Genomic DNA, 19,425 nt, shown 5'->3' on the forward strand with positions numbered 1-19,425 from the left:
GTTACGTTTTTTTACTGCTTAAATTGTTGACAATGAAACAATTGAAAAGTACTGTTTTTTTTTTGTCTCGTAGTTCGCACTGGCTGAATTTTTTTAACTTGAGACGACATTAAAAGCATTTTTGGTTATGCTGGTTATGTTTATGCTCTTATAAAAATGAACCTTTGATGGTAAATTTCAAATTTGCCAAATTTCATTGTTACCAACAGACTCAGTCATTCTTGATCACACCGTATTTTCATCAAGTAAAGATTTATTGGAGATAACCTAGTTACAATTTAGTACTTTTTCATTACCTTTCCATTATCTCCATGAGTCATTTCTTTTATTTTGTTGAAAGCCTTTAAAATGTGCTGCTTCGTCTGCTTGCTTACTGATGCTCTATTCCGTTTTGGAAATTCATTCATTTTGACAATTTAAATCCTTGCCGACTGTCTAATTTGTATTTATGTATTTTGTAAAAAAATCTAACAAAAAAAAAGTTCCAGCTATAAAAAAAAAAGACATTCACGATCTTTTTGGGACCGAGTTGGCTATGGCCATCTAGTGATTTTGTTGGCAGTACCTCGGTGATAATTAAATTCCCTAAAGGAAATTGACACTTTTCGTGTTAGGTTAGGTTGTTTTTAGTTTAGGGTTATATTTTCTGAATAGGTACATTGTTGCCGGATCTCTTGAATCTGATCTGTTATTTTTAAATTAAATTAAATCGTTTAATAGAAATTTTTTATCGTATCAAATTATTTTGGCAATTTTGACTGTTCCTTTGACGGAAATTTAAATTATTTTTACATTCTTAATAAATCATTTAGTTTCTTACGAATATTAAAATAATAAATCTGGCAATCCGGTGGCAAGAAAATGTCGAACAGACACTGACAGAAAAAAAAATTGCATCAGTTGCATCACTGGGTCAGTTAGTCCAACATGAAAAGAAAAAATCATAGCCAACTCGGTCCCAAAAAGATCGTGAATGCATAAAAGTTGGTCATTACAAAAATGAATAAATTATACGGGGTGATCAAGAAGGACTGTTTAAGTTGGTGACACTGAATTGTATTTTAAATCGTATAACAGCAGTAGGTAACTTTCGGTTGTTGATGGCTTGTCGTTGTTAATGCTATACCTACATCAGATATTTGTCAAATAAACCAACAAAACATATCCGGTTGCAGTGTTATAAATTACCGAATTAAAAAATTTTCTTAATTGTACTGTCAACTTAAATAGTCCTTCTTGATCACCCCGTAGGTATATTATCATACCTATAGCAAACTCTGAATGTCAAAAATGTGGAGAGTTTTTTAAATATCTAGTTTATTATGATTACCATTTCGAATAGCAACGTGGGTTTGCAATAACAAGATTTTTACATAAGAATTATGTTCATTGTGAACAGTTCCCCTACATTACGTATGAATTAATACTATGTATAGCTTATGCAATATGTATTTCTTAGGCTTATGTTCATTGTGAATAAGCACTTAAGTTTTTGCTTAGTAATTAGATTCAAGTTAATTTTTTTGTCACACTTTGTTATTGTTTAATTGCGGAACGGTGTTACCAGTAGATAGGTATTTACCTAACCGTTACCGTTTGTATAAGTACCTGTGAAACAGTGTACAATAAACAGTGTGCACAAGAGTTTCGAAGTTGCAAATTTGGATTTTTACTCTTGGCTGAGGTCCAAAAAACATATTAAAAAATTAGAATTACATGACCTTTTGCAAGGTCGGATGTATATCTTGACTACATTTGACCGTATTTTTTATGTTTGATCGTATTTCGAAAATGACCTTGTGTGTACGTTTACGGTATGTTATTATTACCAATTAATGTATTCAATATTGCGCAATATTGATACAACTTATTCCGAGCAACGGAGCAGCCGAGCAGCAGTTGCAGTATAATGTATAAGTACAACGTCTGTGTATTGTTGTGTAAGTGTTCGGTTTTCATCCTGTGATATGTCTGTTGTAACATCTATTGAAAACGAGTCAGAACCTTCAAGTGGTATTTTTCGTGACTACTATAAGAGCCCCTTCAGCACACATCACTTTTTAAGGTAAAACACCCCGATTTTCAAGGGTTAACAGAAAAGCACAAAAATGAATAACCCCTTCAGCACACAGCCACTTTTAAGGTAAAACACCCCGATTTCCAGGTAGTTAAAAAAGTAAAAAATATCAAGCAAAATAACCCAATTTTCCAGGTAGATAAAAAAAGTAAAAAACATCAAGCAAAATAGCCCAATTTTCCAGGTAGATAAAAAAAGTAAAAAATATCAAGCAAAATGACCGGATTTTCAAGGGTAAATAGAAAAGCAGAAAATATTGCGAAAATGACCGGATTTTCAAGGGTAAATAGAAAAGCAGAAAATATTGCGAAAATCAGGCACACCTCACACCATGATTTTCAATGTAGTTAAAAAAGCTAAAAATATCAAGCAAAACACCCTGATTTTCCAGGTAGTTAAAAAAAGTAAAAAAACATCAAGCAAAATAACCCGATTTTCAAGGTAATCTAAAAAAAGCACAAAAACACCCCAATTTTCAAGGATAAATAGAAAACACCCCCGATTTTCAAGGGTAAACAAAAAAAGCAAAAAAAATCGTGAAAATACCCCCGATTTTCAAGGGTAAGCAGAAAAGCAGAAAAAATCGTGAAAACACCCCCGTTTTTAAGGTATATTTTAAAATTAATATTTTTCAAAGATTTTACTCTGTTGTAGTAATAATGGAGGATTAGGATAATTATATAACTACTTATGTCAAAAATAGATAAAGAAGATAAGATTTATCTCTATCAGTTGTGTGAAAAATCAGAATAAGATAAGGTGTCAACCTAAATGGTTGACACCCTAGAAAATGGCGAATATGTCTGTTATAATCAAGGAAAAGTTTCCCACTAGTTCTTGAAGGATAAAAAACGCAATTATAAGCTAATTAATATCCAAATGGTATTGTATCAAAGTTTTCTAAAATAACCCTCTTATCATAAACAAAACCAAATTCTTTTGTCTCTATTTTATTTAAGAGTTCCTTAGTTTTAGTATCTCTGGTAATTCGATTATATTGTGTACTAATTTTTTTGTCTTTATATTCTAAAATATTATTTTTTGTTCGACACTGTCAGAATTTGAGAATTTTCTCCTGTGTGAACGGATTTTGATAAATTTGACAACTTGTCAAAACGAAACGTCAAGCTAATTTTAAAGATTTTTAGCGATTTGGAGGCTTTAAGGGGCTCGTCGAACAAAAAAACGTTGTATTCAACTCGTTCTTGTCTAATTTGGGCTTTTTTTGGCACTCGTGGACCTTTAAAACTCTCGTTTCACTCGAGTTTTAAACTGGTCCACTCATGCCAAAAAAAGCCAAAATTACACACGAACTCGTTAAATAAATAACTATTATACTATCGGAATTAATCTGTTCGGACGTTTCATAGTTTAATGTAAATCCTTTTATTTTACAAACAACTTTACCTGTGTTGGTTTTATAACAATAACTCTTTGGGCCTGTTGATATCCAGTCTATTATCCATACGCCTTTACCTAATTCGTCTGTCCAATCTCCCAATAGACAACCTGTTTTAACAGTGTTTTTTCCATAATCTATATATACAATACTATCTGTATCATAATATGCTACGCTTTTTCCTAATTTATCTAACATTTCGTATAATCTTAGTCTTGCGTTTGCAGTTGTAAAAGCAGCTATAAATATATTGGTATTGAAATCATTTTCTATATAGCAATCTTTTAACTTATAATCAATTTGTAACATATTTTCATTTATATCGTTTATACGTATATTATCAAGTTTCTCGTCTAATAAAATTTCATAAAACCTTTTAACATCTGTAACATATTCTGTTGCGCCCATATTTTGTCTTTGTCCAAATTTACCCCATAAGGAATTTAAGCATATTTTCGCAACAGCTCTCTTTCCAGGATTATTTTCTATTTTACCCAATTCAATACCTAGATTTTCTTTTACAGCTTTTCTATATTCTTCTTCTGATTCAAAATCATCCTGCCAAGGGCTTGTTTCTAATTTAATTTTCATAAACGCTTTCACATATCCTTTAAATAAATTTGATGATTTTTTGTAAAAATGCCAAACCTCATCAATAGTTATTATTTTGTACCCCTTTTCAATTGCTTCTTTTACTTCGTTGGTACACCAGGTTCCTCTGATAATTCTTTGAGATTCTGTATGAGAACATTTATCTTTTTGATTATTTAATTTGGCACACAATTGACATAATGGAAATGTTAGTTTTTCATCACCAGATTTGGTTTTATTCTTAACAGGTAAAACGGGGTGATACAAACCTTTTGGTGGTAAAATTGCACATTTTATTAAACCATACCAATCTGAATTGTACGTACGAGGTTTGAATATTTTAGTAGGATGTCCAATTGGATAATCATCGTAACATTGTACTGTTGGATATAAACTGCAAATATCTATATATTTCAATTTCTTTCCTTTAACGCGCAATTTTGTTGCATTCGTTCTTCCACCAAAGAATGCGTTTCTAGGATTAAGTTCTTCCAATTCCTTAATTTCTTCTTCAATTTGTTTCATTTCTTTTTTATATTCTTTTGACTTTGTCCACTCACATTCCCACATTTCTATTAAGTTATAACCAGCTTTTTTTATTTGCTCGCTTCTTTGTATTGTTTTCTCATAAAGATCTTCCATAGTTGTTTTATTCTTATTATTAATAAAATCAGAACTATAACATTTTGTACAACCGTGCCAAAAACAACCGTGATATTGGTAAACAGTATTGGATTTCTCATGAAACCCGTCAACTTTTGATCCACATATTTTCACATCACCATTGTTCAATGCGTGTTTTATATTAGGATTATGAAAACTATTTAACCATGAAATAGATTGTTGAGAATATTGATCTTTTTTCAGATTATCAACAACAGCTATTGTATCTTTCTTAATATATTTTGATCTATATATAGCCAAGCAAACACCTGCAATAGTAATATATCTAAAAGGATCTATATTCGCAATTTCTAAAAACTGATTTCTTAATTCAAGACATCCTCTTCTTAATATATCAACATCAGAATTGCAATAATCATAAAGTTCTTTTTTAAAATCAAACAAATAATTTTCTTTTCTTTTTTGTTTATGCCATTCTAAAAACTCTTCCCTTTCTTCTGGTTTCATAGAATTAGCACAATAGTATTTTGTATCAGGTATTTTTCCAATATAGTTCTGATTTTCTGTAGTATTGAAGAAATGTGGAAAATATCCTTTTTTAAGTTCTTTTAGACCGAATGTTTTAGGGAAATTTTTTAAAGGTCCTTGAACAAAATTACTACTATCAATAATTCTTAAATTAATTGATTTTATTTCCATTAACATTATTTTAGATCCATTATATACGCAGAAAGGTTTAATACCGTTTTCAACGCAATATTTTAGAATAAAGTAAGAATCATAACCTTTAGAATAATGTGCAATAGCTGTGTGCCCTCGATGATCTCTAGAAATTAACCATTTACAGAAATCTTCGTTACTCTTAAAAGAATTAACATTTCCGCTAAAATCGTGAGATATAACTAAATTAGCGATGTGTTTGCCTGTTTCTTGCATCGCTTCATAATCAAAGAATAAATATTTTTTTGTATAGGTACAATGATTTGTATGCCTTGTAGAACCACAGTTAACACATTTAAACGGTTTCGTATCATTCAGTGGTTTTTTATTACAATTTTTGCAATCACAGCATTGATAAACCCAATAGTTTTTGTTTTCAATTTTTTCCTTAGAGTATATTATAGTACACCCTTTTTCGTTACAATTTTTACAACCTTTTACTGTGTATTCCTTGTCATTTTCTTTTATTTTTGTTTGGCAGATTCCACCTTTTTGTCGTTTCCATTGCATATGACATTTATGTTTTAATATTTCAACTTCTTTACAACAATTTCGACATTTTTCCCATCCACATCTGTGTTCTTTACAACCCTCTTCTATCATTTTGTTACCTTTTTTAATTATTTGATTACCCTTCTTGTTATTTCCTTCTTCAATCATTTTATTTCCTTGTTCAATCATTTTTGTACCTTCGTCAACCATTTTATCACCTCTTTTGAGTATTTTATTACACTTTAAGAATTTATGAAATCTTTCACAAACTTCTGAATGATTTTCTAAACATTCTTGATTAAAACAGTATCTATTGCATTTTTCACAATATATTCTAGAGTCTTCTTCGTGTTTGGGGTTAAAACACATTAGGCACATTTTCTTTTCTTTTTTGCATTTATGGTCGTCTTTGATTTGATATGGTTTATCACATTTTTTACAATAATAAGACTGACCGTAGAAACCTGTCATACTATTGATTGTATCGAAATGATTTCCATTTTTATATAAATAAACTTTCACATCTTTTTCAGGTCCTGAATATATTATAGAATTAAAACATTCGGCTGCTACGATTTTTATTTGAATATTTAATAATCTTTCTATATTCGCAATATCATCTAAAGTAAAATAATTTCTATTATATTCCCCAAGTTGATTACATAGTTCTTGAGCTAAAGTAGTTTGTAAATTTCTTCCCATTCTTATGTATCTTATATCATTATGATCATATTCTCTACCAAGTATAATATTTGTATGATAAGTTAATCCAACAATAACAGCTCTTGGGCAACATAAATTATCTTTGTTTTTTATCGATGTTATGCTTTTCTTTGTTCGTGAGTCTTCTGCTATATTTAGCAATCTTTTCGCATTAGTAGCACCTCTAGGCATATTAACTACTTCAGCATTAAACGTACAACCGTATATATCTAAATCTTGATTTGAAGTTAAGATACTTTGAATATTGTTTAATAAATTATTAATATCTGAGGTTCTTGACATACCTGTTGAAATAGGATTCCAAAGATCAGGATGATTAACCACTATATTCATTAAATCTCCTTCTTTGAAATTTGTTTTCTGTTTTACTATTTTAATCATTTCATTTAATCCCTCTCTAACAGCAGTAATTTTTTTCATAATTATGTCTGAAAGATCTGACTCGGATGATTCTTCCTCTTTCAATAATATAACTTTATAGTAAACTTTATGTTTCCTCCATCTTTTGGTGTATTCAGCATTTGTTTCTATTATTTTAATTTTAGATTTTTTTGAAAACTCTGTAAAATAACTATCTTCAAAAGCGAACGGTTGGTCGTTAATTTTTTGTAATAATTCTGCCTTCTTCATTTTAGAGTAACCTTTGATATTCTTTTCTTTAGCAATTTTTCTTAATTCTTTTATCGTTGTATTCTGAGTTGATTCGTTTTTTGACATGGTTTCCTCTAATAATTCCTCTAAACTTTGCGACCCGATTTCTTTAAGAACAGTATTTAAATTCGCTTCGCTCATGAGGGCATTATCTGAAATTTGATTCACTAGATCTGTCTTTTTACTATTTTGCTTTATCATTAGACCTAGTTTTTCAGCAATTGATTTTAATTTTTTAATATTGAGTCTATTTAATTTATTAAACCAATCGCCTGCATTGATGAGCTCTTCTTTTAGAATTAATTTTATAAGATCTAATTTAGTCTTTGAGTTATATTGCGAATAGTTTTTTAACCCCATCTTTTTTGCGATGGCTTTTATTTTTTTTAAACTTAGTTTATTTAGCACAATCTCATTATTTGATTGTGGTGTTAAAAAATATTTATCCATCGAGGACGGCTCATGTGTCAAAGATGAACTCTTATCTGAACTCGATGACGAATTGCCTTCACTAATTTGTTCAATTATGTCACCTTTAATAATTATGTAAAAAGACAAACTTCATATTGAAATTACTGCGTTTATCATTTTAAAATATTCTGAAATTTGCTGGCAAAGCCGCGGGTAAAAGCTAGTTATTTTATAAACATGATTCGAAAACGACGTAATTTACTTGAAGCTAAAATAAAAAATGCTCTAGTAAAATGTTTCGAAGAGATAAAAAGGTTGGCACCGTTCTTTTCCTTTATTGTAAAATCTTGAGTTGTAAAAACGAGACAGAGAATGATAACTTCACAAATACAATTTGACACATTTTTCACCAAACAGTGTTGCCGGTTGTATTTCTAAGGTAGAATGCAGTGTTGGTGGAAAATTAGAATTGAGACAGACTTTATATTTGGAATTTATGACATATTTCACTAATGTACCGTCCAATTATAAGCTTTTTTCTAACACTAATATCTTATACTGTTTCCATGGTGCATTTGAGCTCACACCTTATGTTTCCCATAAAATACGCTTGTCTCTATAAGACACGTCGTCAATAGCAACGTATCTTATAGAGTCATAAAATACGCTCACACACATCATTCAAGTAACATTTTATTCATCATTTTTACAGTAATTATCACAAAAGTGAAAAGTACAATTATTGAATTGGAATTGCCATATTAGCTTCGTGCTCTTGTTCCTAACATCTTCTTCTTTAACTTCTGCTGTTTCATTCAATGTTTATGCATACGCAGTGAAGAAAATTTTTATAATGGTTTTTTCTACCATTTGCGTCACCCGGGTTATATTTGACCCGGTTGTGGGGTTCGACGCAATACGCAAAAGAATTAGCAACAAATTCGTATAGAGTAACCACTAATTATGTGAAGAAAAAAAACATTTCCTGCCGACACTGCAGCTAGTTTTTTTTTTCCAAGATTAAAAAAAAACGTTGGGTCAATTGTGACCCAGTTTTCGGAAAGCACGAAAAATATATTTTTGGTAGGCCAGGGCTAATCATCAAGTCTCAATAAAGCAATCGGAACTTTGACCTTGACGTTTTTTAGCACCTTTGACTTTGATTTTGATTATTAGAAAATATTGGAAAATCTTTTAGTGTCAGCATTTGCAAAGGTCAAAAGGTACAAAGACTACTTGGTAATACAAAAAACTGCAAAAATGTACGATATTATCAAATTAAATTTGCTTTTGTAGTTTTAGATTAAACGATGATACCAACAGAACTGTCAAAATTGTGAAACTGTCAAAATTTTTGTAGTATTACATATTTGAAAAATTTAAAAACAAACCAAAATAATTTTTTTATCAACAGAAAAACTTTCAAAACTTGTAAATTTGGAAATGTTATTTGATAAATTGTTTCAACACATTCTGCGATCTAGAGTGGAGAAAGATAACAAAACAGCTAATGAAGGTGTCAAAATGTCCTGTAACGTTGTATCTGAGTAAGCCATGATCTGATTGACGTTTGGGCAACACAACTGTGCCTTTTCATTGGTCAGATAGAGTTTCACAAGTTGAGCAACAAAGAAATTTGTATATTTCTGACAGAATGTCAGTGCAAGTGTGGCAACGCCGCAAGCGCATGTCCCGCGCGCAATGGCGCCCCACATCTGCTATTTTCTTCGAATTTATTTTGTTCGCGTTGCTTTTGCTCCATTCTGCCGTCTTAAACGCGAGTTAAACCGTAGATTAGTCAATTTCGCTCGATTACGTAAACCCCCAAGTGATGTCATCCAGTGAGTTCAACTAATCCGGACCTTTCACCGCTGGCTTAACTCTTCCGACAGAACGATGCAGTGGTGAGTTACAGGTGTGTCGCTACTTATCATAAACCACCCTTAAGCCTCTCACCCCTTGCACAATGCCTCGATGCAAATGTCAGTGGTTGGAGGATTGCCAACCGATATTAATTTTTAATTTTTTTAAATTTAGTTTATTTAGGACAATCTCATTATTTGATTGTGGTGTTAAAAAATATTTATCCATCGAGGACGGCTCAAGGTGAGGCTTCGGCTTGGCCTCTGGGCTGGCTTCACCAGGCTTCGCTGAACTCGATAGCGAAGCTATCTCGTGAGTCGAAGACGAACTGTCTTTATTAATTTGTTCAATTATGTTATTTAGCACAATCTCATTATCTGATGGTGGTGTTAAAAAATATTTATTCATCAAAGACAATTCATTATTAATTTTTTAATATTGGGTCTACTTAATTTATTAAACCAATCGCCAACATTAAGCTCCTCCTTTATAATTAATTTTATAAGATCTGATTTAGTCTTTGAGCTATGTCTTGAATAATTCTTTAAACCCTGTTTTTTTGCAATGGATTTTAATTTTTTTAAACTTAGTTTATTCAGTACAGACTCATTATTCGACTGCAGCGGTAAAAAATATTTATTCATCAAAGACGATTCATGAATTAAAGATGAACTAGAAGACGATTCTGGTTGGACATCTTTATTAATTTGTTCAATTATTTTACATTTTTTAAATCACCTTTAGTAGCACCTTGAGATTACAAACCTCAGGTGCTACGATTACATATTTTCTCTAGAAAGAAACTATGGTAATCATTGTTTGGCCAACGAAGGAAAGCCAAACCAGTTCTTTAGCAGTATATTTTTGGCAGCATTTTTATCGCGATGGGTACCCTTATGGCATATACTACAATATACATAACGATGCCCACCAGTCGATATTTTCAATCCGTTCATTCTTTGGCAGTTTGAACATGTCTTGGTAGTGTACGACTCATCAACCATTTCTAACTGCAACTGTTTGTAGTTTATCTTGATTGTCTTAATGATTTCGTTATGAAAAAATTTTCCATGACCATAAAAAGTGGCTGTATTCATAAATTGAACCCCATTGCCATACAAAATCAAAGTTCTTTTGCTGGCACCAGAAGATTTCATGACAAAAAATTCTTTAATAATTTTATGTATTACTTTTTGTTTCTGAATATAGGCGTCAAATCTTAAGCGAATTACGTTTCTTCGTTCATAACATTTTTGTTTTACGTCGAAGTACTTTAATTTAAATTTTGCCATTTCCAAATAATTTTCATTTTTAAAAGAAAGTTGTTCTGTGTTATCCATAAGTTCTTTTTGTATTTCATTTTCGACTGCCCCAGTCCACATTCGCAGTTTATCTCGACGTACGTACTCTTTTAATTCAAATTTTACACGTTTGTTGGATAACATTTGGTAATTGAAAGCTTCATCGCAGGTAACTATTGGAGTTTTTGCTCCAGGGTCTACGGCTACCACCCGATCGTATGTCAATTTTTCTTTTTTTTGCGGTAATAACCTAATGTCATTTTTTTCAGGTCGATTCATTGATTTAGAAACAGCTAAACCATCTGTACTGAAACAGCATCCAAACATCTTATTAGAAGAAACGTTGAAATACCTTTCCCAATATATTCTAGCATTTTCACGGAATTCTTTAGCGGATGGTACTTTTTCACCAATGCTTGATAACAGCTCTAATAAACCCATGGTTGTATACGTAATGTGTTTAACTGACTGACGCATAATGGGAACCACTCTACATGTTCGAGTTCCTTTTGTATGTTGTAATGTCTGCAATTCATACATAAAGGGTAAATAATGCACTGGATTTCTTTCGACTAATTTCACTCTTAATTTATAAATATCCAACATTTTCGTAATCTCATTATTTGTAGATGTATCATTGTTGTAATAAAAATTGTAACATACGTCATGAATTTTGGTAGAATTTTCTTCGATTTTCAATAATTTAATAAATTTCTTGATCCTATTAAACATATGACTTATAATGTTATTATTGAAATTTGTTGTATATTGTTTACAGGCTTCTTGTATAACATATGTTCTTAGTTTACAATCATAATATCCCCCATTTCGTACAGAATTTATGTATTTAGAGATAAAATTTAAAGGATCGTCTATTTTACAATTGTAGGATCCTTTTAATGCGTAGGTAAAGTGTAAAACATTCAATTTATCAAATATTTTTTCAGGCATATGGTCGTGATAGTACTTGTAAAATGCAGCTATGAAATATGAGGTTTCTATCATTAATCTTGAGACGATTTTAACGTCATCACAAATACGTTGCTTTAATTTTGCTTTAATGGTTCCATTTAATAGAGAGCAAAAGAATCTGTTCAAACCCGATTTTACTGTGTAAACTTGGTAACTCTTCGTATTATCCAAATTGCGTTTGCGTATCTTTGGTTTATAATTCTTACATTTCGTGCTGCTCGATCTCGAATGATCTGTTCCATGGCATGCAGCACACGGCATCCACACAGCTTCATCAACTCTATACACCAAATTCTATATTTCCAAAAAGAAAAACTTTTATGTAATGTATAACACTATATAAAGTAACTTACTTCTCAAATATGCTCTAATATTGAAGTTATTTTCAAAATGTATAATGACTTTATGTGGAATATATTTGACGGATTTCGATTTGTCGTCATGGATAATTTTTTTGCTCAATTTTTAGTAAGTTTTATAAGTTAATTATTAAGCCTATAACTGACAAACTTGATAATATTACTGAATTTGCCTCGCTCATGATGAACGAAGCGAATCCAAAAAATGTTTTAGCAATTGAGGAAGAAGACAGGTAACAAGGTCTACCCAGAGTCGAAGACTGGCAGCGCGAGCTCAGAGGCAAAGCCGAAGACCAAGACAAAAATGTTTCAAAGAATGTGGAAAGCGATGATGTAAGCGAATCAGATAATTTATTATCTTTTCCAAAATCGTCTGCCTCAATAAGTTTAGATCCAAATAAAGATTTAAATTTTGATATTATTGAAAAACAATTTAAATTTGAAAAACCTTCATATTTATTATCGTTAGACATTAGTAATCGAAACGCAAAAATTGATACAACGATGCCTGAAATATCAACTAAATTAAAATCATTAAATGCGCACATTACAAACGCAAAGAAATCACAAGAACGAGAAAAAATTGATAATTTACAATATGTGTATTCACAGTTGAAAAAATATAAAAGTGTTTTAGAAGATATTCGAAAAATTCCTTTCTATGAAAAAGGAAGTCGTATTTTTTCAGATCCGAATGAAATGGTAGAACGTCTTAATCTATTAATTGCGTCAAAAAATGCTGGAAATGATTCAACCGATGTATACAATGAATGCGTAGAAATACTTGATAAATTGTTAAACCTGAAACTCATAAAAAAGTCAGATCACAAAAGGATATTCTCTACCCAACTCGCCTTTGCCTCGTGAACCTTTTTTAAACAGAATAAATGAGCCTAATACACATTAGATCTAAAAAAAATGATTTTCAAATAAGTTATTCTGAAAATCCTATTAATTTATCTGGATTAAAAGGTGAAATTTAGTAAGTTTTATAAGTTCCTCAAGAGTCATTTTAAGAAGCTCATCTTTCGAGAGCTCCATTAGAGAAAAAATTATTCAAAAAAATTTATGAATGAGATTATCCTTTTAACTCGTTAATATATTTTTCTAATTTTTCATGCCATATTTTTTTGAAATGTCTTTTTTTATATCGTATTGGAACATCCATAAAACATATATCACAAGTAAATTTATCATTTTGTCTTTTTTTACAATCATAACACACGTATCCTATTCCACATTTCTGATTTTTACTTTTAACAAAATTTGAATGAGATTTTATGGTTTTACAAATGGAACATTTTCTTAATAACGACTCATTATTCGGAGATGTTTGATCATGATCAATCTGACAATCTCCGGTCTCTCCACTCTCCATTTATTAGAAAGATATTATTTCATAATAAATGGCTCATAATACCAAAAGGGAACAGTCAGCTAAACAAAAGATAAATATAATAATTAAAAAAGATTATACGTTAACAGAGTCTAGTATTCCATCAGTTAAGAATTTAAATAATATGCGATCAAGACAATTAGCATTAAATTTTTTAGCACAAAAAGGAGATCCTACTTCTAAAAATATTACCTTAAAAGAGTTTGCTAAACAGAATAAAATTGGTGAAAACACAATTAGGAATCAAATAAAATTTCTCACTGGTGAAACAATAATTAAACATAACACAAAATCAAACAACATAGAACAATATAACAAAAAACAAAAACAAATTAAATCTAAACACAAAGCAAACACATCTCAATCAGATTACAAAGCGTCCCTGAAAGGGACTAGTGCTCAGCATGCCGCTGGGAGTATAAAAGATGAAGAAGAATTTGATAAAATTTTTGATAAGACTATGAATTCTTTGACTCTGTCAACTCATGAGCCGTAAGCGGCGAATTCCTTATCTAATAAATAATGGCACTAATTGATGTTGCAGACAAAAATCAGATAAAAATTATTCAAAATAGAATAAAAAAAGACTGCATTGAGTTTAATAGTTTATCTGTTGGTAATAAAGTTAAAGCATCTAATCAACTGTATATGGAAAACAGAATTTTAAAAGAATTAGGAAATGCTGCGGTTGAAACAATGGAAAAAATGGACGAAGAAATTGAGTATAAAGATAATAAAATTAATGTATTGGAACAAGAATTAAAAGAAGTCAATAGTTATGATGAAGAAAAAATAAACGCGTTACTGAACAAAAATCCTGTTATTAGATATAACAATAAAGAACGAGCAAAAAGACGTTTAGCAAATACTCTTTCTCTAGTTAATAAATGAATACGTTCTTGACTAGTGCTTCGCATACAGACAAAGTACTCATGAACACAGCTAATTTATTAATCAAGGCAAACTTAAAGATTGTGGAATTAAAAAAAGAAAAGAAAAAAATTATATTTATTTTTATTTGTATTATTTCAATAATTCTTATAATAATGTTAATTGCATTTCTTCTTCGTATATCCCCTCTTTAATTTTTTCGCCGTTAAGATCAGAAACAAAATAAATCCAAACATTATATACGCGCTTTTCTACAACTGTGAATATTTCTTCAGTCCAGTTTGTTTTTAATTTGTTACGAAAAATATCAACCATATTAGACAATCTAATTCTATCACCAACTTCAAATTTTGGTTTTTTATTTGTTAATGTAATCATATATACGGTTTCTAATAACTGCCTTTCATTTTCTTTATTAACATCTTTTGGTTTCATTTTAATCGTAGTATGATAAGAATTGTTATAAGATTTTATAATTTTTGGTAGTAACGAAAGCCAATCAAAACTGTCATATAATATTGGCTTGAATTTATTTCCTAAAGTACGGTTGAACCTCTCAACAAAGAAAGCTTTATTTTTTGTTCCAGTACTATAAAGATTGATATTGTACTTATTTAAAACGATCCTCATATCTTTATTATAAAACTCTTTTCCTCTATCAGCATGTAAATTTTTCGGTGGATTGTGTTTATCTTTAATCGCTTGTTGTATGATTTTTAAAAACGCGTTAGCTACTTCTAATCCTGATTTAGTTTTTAAAGGTTCTACCCATACAAATTTAGAAAAGGTGTCTTCAGCGACTAGAATATAGATAAATCCCTTATTGATCTTTTTAAATTTATTAAAATCATTCGGCTTCGTCTTCGACTCTGTCTTTGTTCTTAAAGAATAGCTTGGATCTTCTGCTTTTCCTTTTGGTCTATAAAAAACATAAATATCTATTTGCCAAGTATCATCAATACCTCTGTGTTGAAAGCGACGTGTTGGGTATTTTTTCCTAGCGGGTTTAAATAATTCAAAAATTAAAATATCTTTAGGTGATTTAGAAATATTATTTTTTACTGATTGACAAATTTTGCAAGTTGATATTCTTCTCCAGCGTTTATATTTTACAATAAATTCTGGTTCTCCAGTGGATTTAGTTTTGGTTTTGCATATTTTACAATAATCCATTTACTGTACAACAAACAGTAGAGATACCATTTTTATTTAAATTCACTTTTGTAAACGCGCAATGCGCATGAAGCTCAAAGACTGATAATTATAAAGAAAACTTGACTAACATATAAAAAAAAATTGGAATACTTAATAGATAAGGTTTATTATGGTTATAACCACCTAGATTTTCATCTGTGTTTACCTTTTCTTTTTTTATTCTAAAAGATAAAAGATCAGATTCTCTAACAATAAACGGTTTTGAAAAATCTATTGCTCCTTTATTAGTACTAATATCCAAATCTTTCAAATTAGCCGTTGAGTAGAATTTTATAACTTCCACATCCATTGGTATTCTAATAAATACTTCACCATCAAAATAAATGTCAAGCAAAGTAACAGCCTTTTGCCCATGAACTTCTTTAACAAAACGAATTTTTCCTACAAATTGTAAAAATGAATAATGAGTTTCTTTCATGAATTCAGTTTCCAACTTAATTAACCTTTCTCCGTAAATATCTAGTTGTCCTTTATTGACAACATCATACTTATCAATTGCATCAGCAGTTTTAACTAATCTTCTATTACCAATATCAATATATCTTTTTGTAGCGTTTATATTCGCCGAATCTAACGATTGCCTAACGATTTTTACAACGCTTTCTGAATCATCTTTTTTAATCATGTTACTGAGTTCAGGTTTAACAATTTTTAAAACGGTTTCCGAATCATCTTTTCTAATCATATTACTGAGTTCCGGCTTAACAATTTTTAAAACGCTTTCTGAATCATCTTTTTTAATCATATTATCGTTCGCTGACGCTAAATATTGTAAATTAACAGCATCACCAGGATTTTCTGGTTGTTTTACATTAACTAATTTGTGTCCTGCGATATCATAATCGCCATTTTCTGTTAGATTAAATCCTATACCAGGTGGTCCTCTTGTTGATTTTCCACCTTTTTTTCTATTTTTTCTAAGAACGTATTCAGATGTCATCGTCTTTGACTTCGGATTGGCCTGCGGAGCCGTAGTCCCTTTCAGGGACGCCCTGCCAGTCATTTATGGGTGTAAAATTCTTTCTATATTTCATTTCAGGAGTTTTGAAATCAATAGTTAAGCAATCAAAATTTTTAATGTTATTTTCATAATATTTCCTGAGTTTCTTATCCAACCCCTTTTCTCTAAATATTAAGCTTATATCATTACCATCACACGATGGAAATATTGAAAGATAATTACATTGTAAACGAATTGATTTTGGCACTCTATACCAATCCTGCGTTATATAAATCATTGAAGCATTCATTTTTCTTCCGCGTATAGCTAAATCTATCAATTTTTTTTGATCTTTTTCAGTTACGAAATCATCAACAACAATCAAGTTTTGTTTATCTCTATCCAGTTCGTCTACATCGACTATGTCTTCTATATCTGATGAAAAGTACGATTCAATTATCGATATTTTTTCATCATTAAACACATTTTGTAATAACTGATAATAAGGTTCTTCTAAATCTTTTGCATACAAATAAAAAGTATCAAAAAATAAATATTTTAAAAGATTGACAACAGTATTTGTTTTACCAGAACCGCTTCGTCCTATAATTATTAATATAAAAGGCCATTTTGGCGCTAATTTATTAACATTGTAATGTTCTTTTTCATCGGCTTTAATAAAATGAATAGGCAAAGAGGTATTCATCGTCTTTGACTCTTGATTGGCTTTGCCAGTCATTTATTTAACACAAATACGCACGCTTATCGCTAAACTGCGTTAGCGCAGAAGTTAAGGCGTCGAGCTCTCAACATGTGGACAAGTTGCGGGGTTTCGCTTTTTTCCCCGATAAGATAATTGATGCACAAATCAGAAGAAATTGGGATAAACTCCTCATCGCACATATAAAATTGTTAATGACCATACTGGTCAGAAAACCGAATATACTTAGGGCTCGAATAGGAACCTAGCTTGTAACATGTATATACTCTGTAACTCACCAATCAAATCATAATAAAGCTCTTTTCAATTCAAAATTTCAAAAATTCAACATGTGCACACTTTCGCTGCGTGTTCGAATCCTTATAGCGGGCAAATTCTTTCGCGTTAGACTAATAACGTGTTTCACACGAATTAATTAATTAAACTAAAATAAAAATCAAGTTTAAAATAAAATTTTCAAAACGAAATAAAAAATTCAAAACGGTATAAGAAATTCAAAACGAAACCCAAAATTCAAAAAATTTTCACAATAACCTCACTTATTTAAATAATATTATTACAGTTTTCTGTAATTCAGGCAAACCCCTCATGAGCGAAGCGAATTCGTGGATGTGATGCTAACTCTATTATTCACTAGATGGCGTGATAGAAATATTTTTTTCAAGGCCATCTGAATCAAAAAGCTACGCTTATAAGGCCGTTTCAATGTACATAATAATTGTTTCTGCAGAGTGGCCATAAAACAAAAGAAGACAGAACCTTATTGCGCGCCCTCGGTGGCCTATCAACGAATCAAAGCTACAATATTGGCGGCAATTTAAAATATTACCCTTCTATTTTACATGAAATGGTAAAAGCGTGTTTCATTTGTGGGGCAAAAGATGTTCGCTTATTTGAAATTCGCAGCAATATGAAACAAAGACAAAAATGGTTCGAAGCTTTTGAAACATTTTGCGGTAAACAAATTTATGGAGACAATGATAAGCACAACCTTTTAATTTGTATTTGTAATATAAAAGACTACAAAAATTACGGATTACTCAGAAATTTGTGAGCAGCATTTTCAACAAGTCTCTATAATTACATTACAACCCCCAAAAGACGACGCTTATGTAAAGATGCTGTTCCTTGTCCTTCTATTTTTGTAAGTATCTATAATTAAAAAAGACTTGTGGTGTTTATTGCTACATGAAATATACATAGAAGCGAAGTCAACCACGACATATGAGAAAACAAAATGAGCTTCCTCTTCTCATTTTTCGATTAATTACTTATTACTTTTCAAAGTCCTAATCGGGAACCTCCAGGTATTAATTACTATCATCTTATTAGTGTTTTTGTTTTTTAGGCTTTTCCCACTGAAACTCCGGTTGAAATTCCTGTACCCCAAAATCCTGTAGAGTCTTTCATCATTCCAACTGTTCCAATGACATCCAAATCAATTCAAGTAAATAGTATTTCTGAGCACTATATTCCACCAAATGGTTGAGATAATGGGCCCTCATTTGCTAGAAAATCCAATACTTTCATCTTGTCTGGTACTTACATAAAAATCAGATCTGCGAGCTGATAATAACTGCAACGCTGAAACCAGTTTTAGATAATACATATTTGTCAAGAAAAAACAGATTTATTAAAGAAGAAATGTGCAATCCAGAACAAACTCCTTTGCAGAAAAATGTTAAAGTTATAAATTGTTCTAACCTACCTTGTGTTATGATTTCATGGTTTTTTGCAATTCTAATTTATTAGTATTTTGCTAGCCCAGAATGTGTCCAAAAAAAGCTCGGATCTTAGATATTTTATTGCATTCATGTTTTAATTGACGTTTTAAGCACTTAACCTCAAAGAAAAAGTGGAAAAAGTCTCAATCAATTGCGTTCGAAATCGGTAGATGGAGCGCAAAAAGGTTCTGCCGCCCGAAATGTCACAGAAACAAAGTTTTAGTTTATATGGAAAAATCGAAAATTGAAACGGCCTTATAAGCGTAGCTTTTTGATTCAGATGGCCTTGATTTTTTTTTGTCTTATTTCGAAACTCTATCACCAACTTATTAATCTGGATAATAATGATAGAAAC

At 30.7% G+C, this 19,425-nt stretch overlaps 1 long non-coding RNA gene across 1 annotated transcript; it reads right to left on the bottom strand.

The window, feature by feature from the left end:
- Nucleotides 1-18,327: 18,327 nt before the first annotated feature.
- LOC138137545 (uncharacterized) lies at nt 18,328-19,425 on the bottom strand. Its single transcript, XR_011161783.1, has 2 exons — nt 19,055-19,425; nt 18,328-18,930 (listed from the first exon to the last, which is right to left on the bottom strand). It is a non-coding gene; the product is annotated as an uncharacterized lncRNA (long non-coding RNA).

The sequence above is a fragment of the Tenebrio molitor genome, chromosome 8 (assembly GCF_963966145.1).
Source record: "Tenebrio molitor chromosome 8, icTenMoli1.1, whole genome shotgun sequence".
In the NCBI taxonomy this organism is placed as follows: domain Eukaryota; kingdom Metazoa; phylum Arthropoda; class Insecta; order Coleoptera; family Tenebrionidae; genus Tenebrio; species Tenebrio molitor.